Below are 15,133 nucleotides of genomic sequence, written 5' to 3'. Positions count from 1 at the left end.
CTTGAAATGGATGCACTGTTTGAATTATGATGCACTCATATAAATTGAGTTGTTGCAAGGGTTTTAGTAGTGGGAATAATTCCAAGTTATTTGTGATAGTACGTGAAGGAATTTGGTTGTTGTCAAGTTTTACAGTGCAGTAACTGCAAAGTATTAAGGGGTCATTTATTTCATATTTCTTTCTGCTATAAGGTAGAGAGCTAATTCAAACCATTTGGAATTGTTTGTGTCTTCTATTTTGTATATTATGTCTACAGTTTGTGTGCTACTTTTATAAAAAAAAGTTCTGCGACAACACACACACACATGGTTTGGTACTTCTGCGGATGCTCTTTTAAATTTTAGTATTTCTTTTTTGTATGTGTGTAGTAAAAAATGCCATTTGTAGAATTGTTCCTAGCCTGTTGTAAATCAATTGCATTTTGTAAGTGGCTTTCACTTCCAAAATATTTTCTCTGGTATGCTCTATTTCTTCGAGTAGGTCTTTGGCTGTACCGTGTAGAAGATTGTTATTTAAATTGCATAATGCTAAAGCTGGACTTTTAACATAGTACAGTTAATGGATAAGATTTCTTATAGTTGAAGGATGTGTTGGTATCATTTTGATATGATGGAAGGTGGTTTTGCAATTAGGTCATTAAATGCAGGCTAATGACTTTCTTGTAGTATTGTGTATTTGCGCACTGGACAGGCATCCATATTTTGTAGTAGTTTCATTTGGAATTTGTCTTTGCCTTTTACATACTGATTGAGGAAGTGGCGTAAAGATTTGAAAGATTGTTTGTCAATGTTACACATTGACATGCACTGCCAATTGTACACTAGATGTTTTGGTTCAGTCCGATGGAGAGGTGATGCTGAGTTTTCTGGGGATATTTTTGTAAGCAGTATTTCTTGTTCCATTATGGTATTATTACGTTTTTCATGCCCTCGTCCACTGCTATGTATGGCAATTGTGTTTGTTTGCTTTTGTTTCTATGCTTCTTCATTGAAATATGTTTCTGTGCTCGTGGTATGACTCCATTCACCTCCACAGATATTTAAGAAGTTATTTTTAGTTGACATTCCGTTTATTGAGAAGTCTATTTTGTAGTTTAGTAGCTAGTTTTGTTAGTGGTTTCATTCTGATTAACACTAAAATAAATAACTTCCTTTTGAGAAGGATTGCACTGTCTATGAGAGCTTTTAAGATACATTTTCTATGGTAGGTTTTAGGGTTGCGCATGATTTCTCTCGTGTTTTTATAAGATTCTGAAGGACCATGTGGAGGCACAATTTTTGTAATTTACTTTTTTTGGTATGGTTACTTGCCACTACACACGATTTATAGGAGCAGTGTTAGCAGTAGTGGTAGCTGAATTCTTGTTAATCACTTTCTGTTTCATTTTAAATTTTGAAAGAGGAGGCAAAGTTTTTGTACTGGAAGCTTGTTTTGTTTTGCTTAATGGGCCTCATTACACGGATGGCGTTAGGGATTTACCGGTACCGGTAAAATACTGGTACCGGTAAGTCCCTACCGCCTTACTACGAGGTCCCTTTGCGGGTTGGGGGATTTAACGCCTGCTTTTTGCAGGCGTTAAAATCCAACCCGCTAAGGGACCTCAGAGCTAATTACGGCACCGCAACATTGCGGTACCGTAATTAGCGTCTTCCCCATTCCCATAGAGCCCTATGGGGCAGAAATGGGAATGGGGAAGGGCAATGGCGGAAGGGGGATTTACCGCCCCTCCAACCTTGGAATGGGGCGGTAAATCCCCTTTCCGCCAAGGCAGTGCCGGTATTTTACCAGCATGAGCCATGGCGCTATTAGTGCCATTGCTCACCGCCTTCCGTGTAATGAGGCCCAATGACTCTATTAGATCTTTTGTTTGAACTTTTTGTACAAATTCTGCTAGAGATGGATGTTTATTTTGGACACTTTTATTTTCATTTGCTCTACTTCTGCGTTGCATTCTACAAACTTGCTTTTTGGTAGGCATTTTTTGGGGTCTGTTTAAAAAAAAAGAAGGTGCTGAACTATGATGATGGAGTTAGATGTAGAGGTGATGGATGTGATTGGTGGATGGCTGTGTGACTGCTTAGCTGAATCCAATGAGGAAATGGCAAAGAGAATGAAGTGGAAATGGTAGAAGGGTTGTCTATGAGTTACGCTCTCCGCAGACACCACGGTTGTCCGCGCGGTGTGCTACGTCTGGGGTTTTCCAGCAAATCCAGCATGGAAAGGGGACTGTAGGGATTAGCCAATCAGGTGTTGAGGTTGTTGATTTGTGTTGAAAAAGGCTTTGTGTAGTGAAGATAGCAGAGGTAGAGAAAGTTAGGGTGTTGATGGTTGGAGATATGTTTGTGCATGGTTTACAGCAGTATGCTCAATGCAGGAATGTGGCAAACAATTTTGATGTTAAAGGAGTGGAGGTGGTTTGGAGCAGTGTGCCTGATTGCAATTTACAGGGTATTGTACAAGTTTGTGAAGATATGGGCAGGATGAACAGTCCCCTTGTGGAAGTTTTGCACTGTGGTGCTTTGAATTTGGGCTATGTCAGTGCCCCTACTTTGTTGGCAGATTTGGAACACTTGGTTCAAGCAGTAATGAATGTCCTTCCAAATGCCAAAGTTATTTTTTCTGGTTTAGTACCTAGGGCAATATGGAACAATAGTTCTGTTTTTTGTCGTCAGCAAAACATTGCTAGGTGTGCAATCAACCGAGGCATGTTTGCTTTTTATGCTTAGAGCTGGTATGTTCTTCTGCATTAATGAGTATATTGATTCCAGTAATGCTGTTTATTTTAAAGAAGATGGCATTTCTTTAACTTTTATGGGAAATGTCGTGCTGTTTTGGAATGTAAGGGTTGCTTTGGAGAAATAACAGGTGTCTGTCAAGCATCTGCAAAAAAAAACATTGCCCTTTTCAAAGCCAACCTCAAAGGGGAAATGGGGCACACTATTTAAATTTAAATTCATCACACTCAGATTCTCGATTTGTCTGCAGACATGCAGTTGTCCGCGGACACCGCGTATTTCATACAGGGATTTTGGGGTGGACACGCATGCAAATGAGAAAGAGTAGAGCAAGGGATTGGTCAATAAAGTTTACTGGGTGTGTTGTGTAAGGAGAAAGTTTGTCAGAAAGTATTTTTCCTGAGAGAAGAGCAGATAGCTATGGCTGTGTGTTTCAGAAAACAGATTATCTGGATTTTGGGAGGGTCATGGATACATTGGTTGGAGGTGCATGCAGAACGCTGAGGAGTAGTTGCACATCTTGGATTCCCTCATGTGGAAGTGCACTGGCATGGAGTGCGTGGATTGAAGTGGCTGGGCGTGGTACCTCTCTGTGCTACTTTGGAGACACAGCATCAACCAGACATAATTATAATTCATTGTGTAGGGAACAGTTTAGGACATGTGTCTGGAATTTCCTTCCAATTTGCAATAAACGAAGGACTTGGGAAGGTCATTGACATGTTTCCAAATTCCCAGGTAATTTTTTCCCAAGTAATTTTTTTTTGTATTGTGAAGAGACAAATGTGGCTGCATTCTTCTTCATTTGATCCACAAATGGAGAAAGTTAGGTGCAATGTCAATAGGGTTGTTTGTGCCTTTTTAAGAGATGTTGGCATGTCCTCTTTCCACAATTAAAATATTATGTTTCGTACATACAACATTCATTGCAACCTTTTTTTGGAATTACAGCAATCCATTTTGCAGTAGGTTTTGACCATTTGAAGTTTTTCAAACACAAAAATACCACTAAAAGGCTCTTTTTAGAGCCACCACTTCCTCGAATAGAAAAGTGCAATGGTTATGATAGGGCAGCAGTCCACAAAAAATAAATGTCCGCGAACTGTCTGCAGACTTTTAAATAATGCACAGGGCCCAGCACTCTTTATTTGTCACTTCTATTTTTAAACTGTGAAAGGTGGCTTTGAGAAGAGCCTTTTTTTTGGTTTTTGTTGTTTTTGTTTTTATAAACACGACACACAAGGAAAGGAGGGGAAAGGAGGGTAAGGAAGGGACACCAACCACAAGGATAAGAAAGGGCAAGTGGAGAGAGGAAGATATAGGGTGGGCCTTATTTAGGTAGGTAGCAGACCTTCTAATGCTCCTTGACCGCAGTCTCGAAAGCACTCCGAAGGTTCTCCCCCCTCCAGAGTACTGCATCACAGTACATACACAATATTGTGACCCTCGAAAGGTAACGGTCAACAGCATCATGAAAGGCCTGTGAGGCAGCTGAAGGGATGCACTGTCCCATAGGAGTGTCTATTGTGGTGGCAGGAGCAGAAATTGAGGATGTTGTAGAGGAACTCAACCTACTACGTTTATCACAATGTACAACCTTGTGAATAGCCCCACCGTGGAACGACTTTAGGTGTTGCTTCATTGATGTTGTACCAAAGCTGTACAAACCAGGCCTCCCACCACTCAGTACCATGTGGCACTGATTGTAGGTGACCGTATTCGCATGTGCTTTTGGCACTCCACCAAGAGTGGTAAATAACTGCCACACCCAAGACTCATGGCAATCATCCTCTTCATCCTCTTCATCCGTCTCCTCTACATCCTCACGCCTGTCCCCCTCTGCAGGCCCTCGGGGAGGTGGTGGTGGTGGCGGAGGGGGTGTGGGTGGTGCTGAGGCAGAAATAGCACCAGCTGGAGCAGCAGCAACCATGGATGCCATCAGGGTAGATGATGGAAAAGCAGCAAGAGCAGCAAGAGCAGCAAGAGCAGCAAAAGCCGAAAAAGCAAGTCAATCTGCAATAGTAGAAAGACAGAATGAGGATGAGCTCTGGGGTATGGCCTTTTATAGGTCATCGAACACCAAAAAAAGGCTCAAAAAGTTCCAAAAAGTATGTAGATCACCAGGGACATTGTCTGGGACATGTGCAATGGTGAACTTTTATTGTAAAATACTTTGGATTGTCCAAAAAAGTACTTTTAAAATGTTCGGCGACCCGGACAGTGTCCGCAAATCAGGACACACCATCAGCATGGTTGTGTGCACATGATGACGTTGCGGACACGTTTGTTTATGGGACACTAAATGTGCAGGAACAGTTGTGCGCATGCATGCGGGTGTTCTACGGACAGTGTTCGTTCCTCAAACTAATTAAAAGTGCGACACACGTGCGACGGACAGTTACCGACAGGCCCAATGTTCGTACGGCCTATGGGTGTGGTGCACATGTGCGTAGATGTTCAACGGACAATACGGACACTCCCATTTTAACTATGAACAGTACGAACAGGTATTGTGTCATTAGGACACCTCCATTTTTGTTAATTGCAGACATTCTGATATGATATGATATGATATGGCATTTATAACGCGCCTATACACAAGTGTTTCTGTTCATCAAATGTGTTCTAAGAACAGTTCCATCTTGCTTGCGGACAGTATGGACAGGTATAGTGTCCTTAGGACACCTCCATTTTTGTTAATTGCGGACATTCCGGACACCGAGTGTGTTCTAAGAACAGTTCCATCTTGATTGCGGACAATACAGACAGGAATAGTGTCCTTAGGACACCTCCATTTTGGATAATTCCAGACACCGAGTGAGTTCTAAAAACAGTTCCATCTTGCTTTCGGACAGTACGGACAGGTATATTGTTCTTTGGACACCCACATTTTGGTTAATTGTGAACATTTCAGAACCAAGTGTGTTCTAAGAAAAGTTCCATTTGCTTGCGGACAGTACGGACAGGTATAGTGTTCTTAGGACACCTCAATTTTGGTTAATTGCTGACATTAAGGACACCGAGTGTTTTCTAAGAACAGTCCCATCTTGCTTGTGTACAGTACGGACAGGTATAGTGTCCTTAGGACACCTCCATTTTGGTTAACTGCAGACATTCCGGACACCGAGTGTGTTCTAAGAAAAGTTCCCTCTTGCTTGCGGGCAAAATGTACAGGTATAGTGTACTTAGGACACCTCCATTTTGGTTAATTGCAGACATTCCGGACACTGAGTGTGTTCTAAGAACAGTTCCATCTTGCTTGCGGACAGTAAGGACAGGCATACAGGCTGATTCATGGAATGAATGTGTGCTGAAATTTTTCTTCGCAAGCGTCCGAAAGCATGCGAAATGCAGTGCAAGTGTGAAAATCGCAGCGAAACCCACACACAGCGATTAAAATTCTGCGTGGCGCACGCTGGCGCACATGTCTCCAAACAGCGCACAGTGAAAGCGCACATAGCGCAGCGCACACAACAAAAGTAGGCGGAACAGCGGGTGTAACACACGGAATGGGGAACAACGCGTGAAAGTTTGGGCATCACGGCGGAAGTACAGGAGGCAAGTGTGCAGAATGCCCACACGCGTGTCTACAACACGTATTCATGGAATCGAACGGGGCTAATGCGTGCGCCACAAAAGATGCGCTAATCTGGAAACACGTACGCCAGCAGGAAGCAGGCGTACGTGGACCTGTGCAGCATAAAAGTGCGAGCAAACAACAAACAAGCACAGACACCAAGATGAATATACCATTCCTAGCAGCAGTGGTCGTGGGATACCGCAGGTGGAGGAGGAGGCTAGTCAGGCCCAGAATTTTTACACCCAGAACCAGCCTTTTTGGGATGCCTGATGACCAGGTGTATGGGAGGTACAGGTTTCCACCTCACATAATACTCAACCTGGTGAGTGAGTGGGAGGATGACCTCACATCACCCACCCTGTGCTCCCAAGCACTCAGCCCCCTGCAGAAGGTCTTCAATGTACTGCACTTCTTGGCCACTGGATCATTTCAACGGACAACTGCTATAGTGGGGGGGGGTGTCACAGGCCACGCAGTCACACTGCCTACACCAGGTGTTGGCCATATGACTGCACACCCATCAGTCCGCAGGCAAATATACCTGCCCAGAACACCTGCAGAAAGGTAGGCTGCCGTCCAGGATTTCTATGGGGTGGCACAATTCCCCAAAGTGCTAGGTGCCATTGACGGCACCCATGTGGCTCTACGTCCCCCCAGGGCATCAGAGCACATCTATAGAAACCGCAAGCACTGGCATTCTATCAACATGCAGGTAGTATGTGATGCCAAGGGAATCATCACCTCAGTATATGCCAACTATCCAGGGTCCACCCATGACAGTTTAATTTACAGAATGCCAAGCCTAAAACGGGACCTAGAAGCTGGGCAGCATGGCGATACATGGCTGCTTGGTGAGTATAAATGCCACTGCACATGCATGCATGTCAAATACTGAGTAATGTCACCCCACTAATGATACCCATCACCACCTCCCCAGGGGACAGTGCCTACCCTCTGAGCACCCACATGATGACGCCAATTCGGAACCCCACCACGCCACCCAAGGTAAGATACAACACAGCCCATATTGCAACCCGGGACATAGTGGAGCGCACATTCGGAGTGCTCAAGTCACGCTTTCACTCCCTTGACCGCTCTGGTGGGCTGCTGTTATACGCTCCCCCAGTATTGTGAAGGATCATAGTGGAAGCATGTGTCCTGCACAAAGTTGCAACACGCAGGGGCCTGCCGGTGGACATGATGGTGCCCCCACATCTCCAACCACATGCACGCCCACTGCGCATGGGAGGGGAAAGGGCATGTGGTGAGGCAGCCCGTATGCATCTGGTGGCTACATACTTCACCTAAAATCACACCCCTGTGGTGTGCACACAGCCGTGGCAATCAATGATGATGACATAAGGGACACTCAACTGTCACAACCATACCATCCTGAGATTGGTCACCTGGAAGTGTTACATTGTATGCATCCCTACCTACCCAAACACTACCAATAATGTGTCATCAAAAGACATACATCTATGTTGCGAAATTCATTACCCCCTTGCTAAATACAACATGAGAACAGTGCCATGTCACCCAACCCCTCCACAGCTCCACCACCAAACACACCATGGCATGTCATGCAATGTGAAAGCAAACAAAGCAATGCACAAGACCTGACACAAGTGTTACAAAGTACACTGTCCCTAATGGAAACTGCCCACACACAATATGCTCCCAGTAATTTATAACTAACAGCACACATTACCAAATACTTACCACCAACACAATGCTGCAACACACCATGGAAAAATGCAAAAACATGACAGTACTAAGTTCAAGTAGTGGTAGTGTTACAACCTGAATATGCCAGCACATCGACTCCTTACAACTGTAGAGTGTTGCTGCCACGCAAATGTCTCAGTGTACTGCATACAAGATGAACTGCATCTGCAAAGGAGACAGCCTTGTGAAGACATGAGGAAGGAACCTGGAGATTAGGAAGAAGACATGGATGCACAAGCACATATCAATACACCATGCAGTGTACAATACAACAACAATATCCACTAGAGATGTCTACACAGTATTGACTACAGACTGCCCACACAGCTCATGGGAGCCCAACGTCACTGTGTAATTCACTGTCACTTGGTCACACCCTTCGCAAGCCCATGGAAATGGGAAGCAGGAGGGTTGTGTGTCTCACGAACCCAAGCATCTAACCCAAACTCAGGACAAGCCTGCATGTGCCCAGCCGGAATACAGTGGATGCCCACGGGAGCCACACAAGCCAACACACTGTAAAAAAAAAAAAAAATCAAAAATGGCCATGTGGGGTCCAGGGGGCGTGGGGGAGGCAATCCAGGAAGTTTGAGGACAGGGTGCACACCAACACCCACCTGCGTGGATGTTGGGAAAAAAAAAATACCTCCTTGGGCTCATGGCCTGCACGGCTATGCCATTGTGGGAGAACTGCTGTCGCTCTGCTCATCCTCTGCTGCTGCATCAGGAGGCAGTGGCACTATGGGAGGCAGCCCACGCAAAGCCCTGTTATGGTCCTCCATGGCAGCAAGCATGCAGGTCTGGAAGTTCTGAATCTGGAGGATTAAAGTGCGGAGATCCCCATGCAGCACATCACGGGTTGCCTGCATTTCTGCATGCATGGCCTCGCGTGATGCCCGGATTTCCACACGTGTTGTATGCAGCTCAGCAGTGAGCGAACATGTGAGCTGCTCCAGCTGCTGTTCTGCCCTAACATTTTGGAAAGCCTCAAGTTCAAGCAGATTCTGGCTGATGTTATGGAGTTCTACCCTCATGGCTTCCCTGTGGCCCTGGCACTCTATTGAAATGGATTCGCGTAGAGTCTCCAGTGCCACCCGTCGGCCCCTGTTCGACGCCAACATGTCTTCCTGTGTGATTGGCAAATGGAGTCTGTTGCAAGCTGTTGTTGCTCCATCTGCCTTTCAGGGGGAATAATGGAAGTTGCCACCCTCTCAATTGCCTGTGCCATCATTTCTACTGATACTGCCTGTTGGGTTGCCATACCGTACATGGAGTTTTCCCATACAGTATTGCCTGGTGGCACACGGCCACCACGTCGACGGGCACACACCTATTTGGGGCAAGGCGATCTGCACCTTGCTATGCTGGCTCTGCCTGAGGCTGCAGGACTGCATTCCCCCTCTGGCCCAGGAACAGGATCAGATGCTGTGGAGTGTGACCCTGCATCCGTAACCGCCAAAGGCGGACTTACCAACACTGACATCCCCATAGAGGGCTCTACCCCTCGTGCAGGTGGGTTGGACAGAACAGAATCCCTGCCAGAAACACTTACCTGCAACGGCACATAAGTCTCATCATCCGACTCAGCACCTGAATAGAGTTCTGGGGAGGTGCACCCAGGGGCACCCCTGGACAGTATGGTCTGCAGTAACATTGGGTTTTCAGCCACCACCAAACCACGTCCCCCACTGGTGCACGATCGTGCCTGAGATTCCTCCTGGGTCTGCACCATCTCCTCAACCTCAACAGCACCAAGTGCGTCATCACCTGCAAAAACATGAAAGACAACAAATGGAAACAGGCATGAGCACCATAGCACACACATCGGCCGTGACAAACCAGAGATCCAGTACATGATTTACACATGTCCCACATGACTATAACCTTGCCATGCATGCACTGTCAAAGAGTTGGAAGTGGAGTCAAAAAGGCAGACACTGGGGAGAGCAAGATGGAAATGCAACACATTTGCAGCATGTTGGGTAGCACTGGCATCACACATCAGGCTGTGATTGGCATGTCCAATACACATACATGACACATGCCACCACACAGATGTCATGTAGCATAGCCACGGTAAATTACAAAACTACAGCAATATGTCAGCAAATGAGTACTGTCACACATCCATGTCACATCGACACGATGTGAAGATTGATGCTGAATAGTGTTGCAAAATATGCATGTGCATCACACTGAAACACATTCAGTGTCCAATAACACAGTCATTGTGGGCTGATCAATGGTTGGGCACTTTAACATTACAGGAAACATCTGTCATCTTCCACATGCAAACAGGCCCTAATAAAACATTTCTGCAGCCCAATACTCCATCGGCCTGAATGGTGTAATCATAAACATAACCAGGTAAAAGTAGTGGCCCAGTGTGGCCTGTAAACAATGACCAAAGCATACCACATATGTTGCAATAGGGCAGAATAATGCGTACTAAAAATGGGAGTGGAAACAATCAGCCAGAATGAACACTTACAAAATCTGAACAATCTAGTTGCAAGATGACAGTTCAAGGCAAAGTGCACTAATCTGGGTGTAATTGGCAACTGTGGGCAGAAGGGATACAGTCATACCCAAATCCAAGGCACGTGAATGTATGGGAGGAAGCAAATGGGTGTCCCATAACATTCAGGAATACACACCCTCACCTGGCACTTAATCAGAACCCGTCACCCAAACAACATACACATGGATTACACACACACACATGGGCACTCACCGGACAATGCGTCATAATTACGTAGTTCTCCCACACCTTGGATCTGTTCCTCTGTGACGAAGGTCCCAGCAACAGACTCATGTTCAGTGAGTTTGTTGTCCTCTTGTGGAGACCCCTCCCCAGTCACCAGAGTGGCGGCATGATTTGAGGCCAGCTTGTTCTTTGCTCTGTGTTTCAGGTCATTCCACCGCTTGTAGCAATCATCAGCTGTGCGCCTCACAAATCCAAGGGCACATATGCGGTTCGCAATGGTCTGCCAGTGTGCCCTACGTTGACCAGGTGTGGTCTTGCACCCTGCAGTCACCAACATTTCGTGGCTATGTGCCGACACATAGCTCACAAGTGCATCAAGTTCCGGGTCATTAAAGCTAGGCTTCCTTGACATGCCGGAGTGTGTAGCCGTGTCTGGGGTCTCAGCCTGTTGTGCAAGAGCACCCCTCTTCCTCTTTTTCAAAGGTGGAGCGGAGCCTGAGTGGCTTACACTGCTCTGGTCAGTGGGGGCAGAAGCACCGGTGGACTGGGTAGTAGGTGTGTGCGAATGCACAATGACCATAAGCCTTGGCAGAAATGTGATGTTGGCAGGGGGAACGTCAGTTTGATGGACCTGGAGCAACACTGTCCTGGCTGGGAGACTCAGAGCTGGGGTGGATGGAGCTGCAGCTGCCCCTGCAGCCTCCCTACCCTGCCTACTTGGGGCAGCAGATGACATAGCTGCCCCAGATCCATGTGTCTTGGTGACACCAACTTGCACCGGCGCACGTGGCCTAGACTTGCTGACCTGGAAGTCAGCCTGGGAGTCATCCTGTGCTAGGTCAGGTGCCACAATGGGCTGGTCCAACAAGGGCTGAGCTGGGATGGTGTCAGCCATGTTTCCGTCAACCATGGGGGGGGCATGGGTGTCCCTGATTGGTCCTCTACACATGGGGGTCTAGGGGCACCCTGCAAATCCCGGCCACGTCCACTACCGCGCCCACCACGCCCACCTTTTGAAGGTCGGCCACCTTTGCTTTCCTTACAGCTTGGTCGCCTCCCAACCATGGCACTGATGTTGTTGTGCGTATGAGAGGAGCAGTAAACTATTGTCCTGGGCAATTGGGGGTCAAAAGGGTAGGGTACTAGATGGAATTCGTACCCTAGTGCTCTAACAAGGCAGTCTGTGACCCCTGGGGGAAGATGATGGGTCACGCAACGCACTGGCAGCCCAAAAACAAAAATAAACATGCACGCAACCCATCGAAGACCACGTGCGTGAAAAAATGAACCTGCACTACGCTGTGGTACCCAGAAATACAAAAATAAGCGTACACGTAATACACACAGCCTACAATGAACTCTGAAGGGGTATGCGACACACAGGGCAAGCACAGTTGGTAAATACGTGCGCGACTCACCATCTGCCTGGAAAAAGAATGTGAAAAAGACGCGCGTGTGCACGTTGGCAAAAGAAGAATTGTACGCTGTCGGAAGAGACAGGACAAAAGAAGAAGTGAACACTGTTTGAGGAAACAGGCCCAAAAAGAATAAAGAACGCTGTCAGAGGTAACAGGGAGTACGAACTTGAAACGCTGTGAAGTAATCGTGTGTGAACCGACAAGAAGTACAGAATTCACCCACTCGCTCTCCACGAAAAGCACATACAAGGGAATGGGGTCATACACGTACCTTTTAAAACGGCCCACACATACAGTGTCACTTACGCGTGTACACGCTAAGGCCCTTTCCTCCAATTACACGAGCTGCACTCGGACGTGCAGATTTTGGACGTGTACGATGAACATGCACTCGCGTTGATGGAAAAGCCTGCGCGCGTCACATCACTTACGCGCGTAGGCCCTTTCCTCGGATTACACGCATCCACACACAGAGGTTTTTCCACGTGCGCTGCCACGTCATGACAGAAACGCCCACGTGAGTCACGTCACAGAAGCGCTTACGCGCTAAGGGCCTTTGGTCCAATGAAACTGCATACGTGTGCTGACGCGCTTACACGCGAAGGGCCTTTCCTCGAAATTGCACGCTGACGTGCAAGATTTTCACGTGCCAAATCACTCCGTATCAAGCTGGCCACGCAACAACACACGGAAGACCACGCTCCTGCCCAGAAGGCCAAATTACTGCCCCCCATAACCCCGAGCACGCTCCCACCTGCCATCTGCTGCTACCTGACTGCCTGTAGCCCAAGTGCCCGGCTATTTGCTGCCTGCACGTCACAAAGGGGTGCAGTTGCGGTGACCACCCCTGCTGGAACCGAAGACTCCCGACTGGGATACCATCGCTCCACAGCCCAGCCCCAGGACCCAGTTGCCCACCCACTCCTGCCTCTGGGGTTGCCATGTCGGGCACAACACCATCTGGCACCACTGTCAACCCCCAGCCAGAGTGGCAGAGGGCCACCAGCTTCAGTGCCAGGGAACTTGGTGTCCTGGTGGAGTAAGTCCTGGGGCAGTATGATGCCCTCTTTGGAAGTTTGCGTGCCGACAATGAAGGACGGACCAGGATCTGGATGGACATCGTGATTGCCATCAACGCGGAGGGGGTGGCAGTCTGCGACTTACACCATGTCAAGAAGCACTGGGAGGACTTCAGGACCAGGACCCTCAACAAGGCCCGGCGCCTCTTGAAGGCAGCGGATGCCAAGGGGCGCCAGGGCCACCTGTCCGACCACCAGATGAGGGTCCTGGATCACATATGCCCAGCGCTCCACGTCCAGGTCCTTCAGAGGCAGACCCATCTGGACACGAGCGGTAAGTGTACATGCATTCTGATTGGATGCTGTGCATGTGGTGGTGTGCCAGTAGTGTGCAGGTTGCACATGTGTTTTCGTAGGGCCATGTAGGGATGTGTATGAACAGGGGCGTGAGGCTGCCACATGTGAGTCCTCTCAGTTGTGAGACACATTGATGGTGTATGTGTTGGTAAGCATGCTGTGCAAATGCAGGTGTGGTACGCACATGTTTGAATTTCTGTGTATGTACGTTGGCATGGTTGTGGTGTCACACATGGATGGTGGTTCCTGCTGCATGTATCGGCACTGTGTACATGTGCATGTGTGTGTATTTGATAAGTGTGCAACTGTGATGCAACATGGATGCACGTGACACTGATATGTAGAAGGCTGAATGCCAATTGTGACATGTATGGCGATCGCATCACTGCGACAGTTGGAGGAGATGTAGACATGCATGTAAGTGTGGTGGCATGTGTGCGTGTCTAGTGCACTCCCTGTGTTTCATGTGATGTCAGGCTCACCTTCGGTTGTTCATGCTGTTGTATGTGTATGGATGTTGCTGCCTGGTGCAATATTGCTGTGGGAATGCTCATGTGTGTGAGTTGAAATGACATGTGTGTCGTGGAGTGTGATGCCATCTCTGAAGTTTGACACTGCCACTCATGTGCAACTGTCATGTGTGTATCAGTCCATTGTACAGTGCCCTGATGTCTGTGTTTTATCTCTCCCTGTCTGCATCGTCAACTGCTGAAGAGGCCGGAGAGGTTGCTGTGGAGCACAGTGGCAGGGATCGCACCACCAGCCGGAGACGAAAGGCCCGGCTCCCCTCCCAGATTGTCATCTCGTCGGGGAGTGAGGAGTCTGGTGCTGCATCCCAGGCCACAGCTGCCGAGGGTAGGTTCAAGAGGCAGAGGTCGGAGGTGGACTCCTCGGCAGAAAAAGGGGCAGCTGAGACCCCACAGGGTCCAACGGAGGAAGATGGCATGGAGTCATCCAGGTTGGTGGGGCGTTTGGTGGAGGAGGAGGCTGCGGAAGGGACTCACACGGGGTCTGGAGGTGGGGATTCCACTGGTGCTGGTGCTAGTGGTGCAGTGCAGGGGCAGGGACAGGAGGCAGCACAGGCCTCCGCGGAGGTGCCTGGTTATAATCCTGTCCCTGATCCTGTCACTGCATCATCTGGCACCAGCAGGGATGCCTACGTCTAGACCCGTTTTTAGGGAGGGGATGAGTGCCCAACAACTGGCCTTCCTCTCCCTGCAGATGTGGCTATCCGGGACCGTGTTGAGCCTATCCGGAGTGGGATAGCGTTGCGTCAACGGGGCATGCGAGGTGACATGCAGTCTTTTCGTGGAGAGACTGCACGTTGTCTCGCATGCCTCTTTGACCACATTGACCTACTGGGACGGGTCACCGGTGCTGGATTCCTCCGTGTGCTGGACCTTCTTGCGACCCCCTCCTCACCTGAACCCCCTATGCGCCATTCGTCCTGCATGCCATCTTCCCACCCATGTGTCACCTGGGTACCCTGTGGAGCTGCCTCTGACCCTGTGGCCAAGCTGGTGGAGGACACATTCCTGCCAATGTCGGTAGTTGTACGTCCAGCAGGGGTGGCCACCACGACAACTGC

The sequence above is a fragment of the Ambystoma mexicanum genome, chromosome 3p (assembly GCF_040938575.1).
Source record: "Ambystoma mexicanum isolate Mex_15411 chromosome 3p, UKY_AmexF1_1, whole genome shotgun sequence".
Classification (NCBI taxonomy): domain Eukaryota; kingdom Metazoa; phylum Chordata; class Amphibia; order Caudata; family Ambystomatidae; genus Ambystoma; species Ambystoma mexicanum.
The sequence above is the reverse complement of the archived record's forward strand: the minus strand, read 5'-3'. Positions refer to the sequence as shown.